Source organism: Panthera uncia, chromosome D2 (assembly GCF_023721935.1).
Source record: "Panthera uncia isolate 11264 chromosome D2, Puncia_PCG_1.0, whole genome shotgun sequence".
Classification (NCBI taxonomy): domain Eukaryota; kingdom Metazoa; phylum Chordata; class Mammalia; order Carnivora; family Felidae; genus Panthera; species Panthera uncia.
In genome coordinates, this window is record NC_064818.1 from 25,300,959 (window position 1) to 25,302,776 (window position 1,818).

Genomic DNA, 1,818 nt, shown 5'->3' on the forward strand with positions numbered 1-1,818 from the left:
AATATGTATATCTGTGCATATTTATGTATTTATATTATATGCACACAGACAAATGCTTATATACTCATATATGCTGATTGTGCATTTGTTTCCAAACCCATTTTTCACCCTTCCTCTGGTCTGCTCTAAATCGCTGGGGCTGAATTTTGCCAATTTTATTTCCTCAGTTTCCTTGCTGGGTTCAGCCAACAGGAGAAGGCAGGGTATCCTGAGTTCTATTTTTCTGCATTAAGTAGTGTGATCAGCAGCAGTTGCAGCCCCTCGGTGGCAGGTTCCATCTCCCAGCAAGCTGATCCACTGAGTTTTCTCCTCCTGCCCAGTGGCCTGGCTCCTCAGCTCCAACAGCTCTGTGTGTTCCTTTTGTCCCTGTAGCTCTGAGAGTAGAGATGAGGTATTAAAACTGATGATGTCCCACCTTCTGCTTTTCGTTCTCCCAGCTATTTCAAACACCTCTGTAACTAAACTCCCATGTAAAATTCCCTCAGTGGAATTATCTAGTGTAGGTTATGTTTCCCTGGTCAAACTACAGTATTGGTCTACAGATGTGCACGCACACACACACACACACACACACAACATACACGTGTGTGCGCGTGTGTGTGTGTGTGTGTGAAACAGTAAACGAACTCTCTTGTATTCCCCAAATTACCGAGGCAAGAGAGTTCAGAATTAAAATAGATTTAGTAACAGTAGTGTACTAGTCAGGGTTCTCCAGAGAAACAGAACCAATAAGAATCTACCTATCTAAGGAAATGTATCATGGGGAATTAGTTCACATGATTATGGAGACAGAGATGTTCCAAGTTCTGAAGTCCGGAGGCCTGAGAAGTAGAAGAATGGATGGTGTAAGTTTCTGTCCGAATCTAAAGGCAGCAGAGGACCAATGTCTCATCTCAAAGACCATCAGGCAGAGAGAGTGAAGTGTCTTTTTATGTATTTATTTTTTTCTACTTAGGCCTTGAAAGGATTGGATGAGGCTCACCCACAATGAGGAAGGCAGTCTACTTTACTCAGTCTACCCATTCAACTATTACTCTCATCCAGACATACCCAGAACGATGTTTAATGGCACCCATGATCCAGTCAAGTTAACACTTAAAATTAACCAGCACAACCGGCATTGAATTCTTTGAATTTAAGTGCCCTCAGTCTCACCTGGCAGAAATCAAAGGTGCAAGATGCCAAGAGGGAAACTCAGTTTGGCTGCCAAAGACAACTGGCGCTTGTACTTCATTATTAAAACTTGGAATTTAGAATTCAATCACAGTCCTTTTGTCACATACAGTCACCAGGGACCCCAGCAAAGTGCAGCACCTTAAATAAAACACTTTTCTGTTGCCCTGGGCAGGTCTTAAATGGTTTCAGTTTCTCACTTCCTCCTCCCCACATTCACCAGTTAATTTGCCTTTACTTTTCCTTGGTTTGCAAAGCAAGTTTCAGTGAAAGAACAGTATCGGGGTGATGTTCCTGTTCAAAAAATACTAGGTTTTTCAAGGTAACTTGCCAAGTCAATTTGACCACTGAGATTTGGTCTCTCTTGTTCTCATAAATTGCTAATGGCACACCTATTTCTTGCTGTCACTACTCATTTTTTATTCCAGTTCCAATTCTTTACTCTGTCTTTGGTTCCTTGGAGAGTCGGGTGTCTCCAAAAAAATTAGTCTCATACTAGGGTTGTATTTGATAATTAGATAGGATCTAATGAAATTGTACCAAATCAATCTTATTAGGATTCTCAAACTTGAAAGCATTGTAAAAATATGGTTGTATCATAATGATCTGAAACTCTGCAAAATGTATTACAAATACAATTTGCAA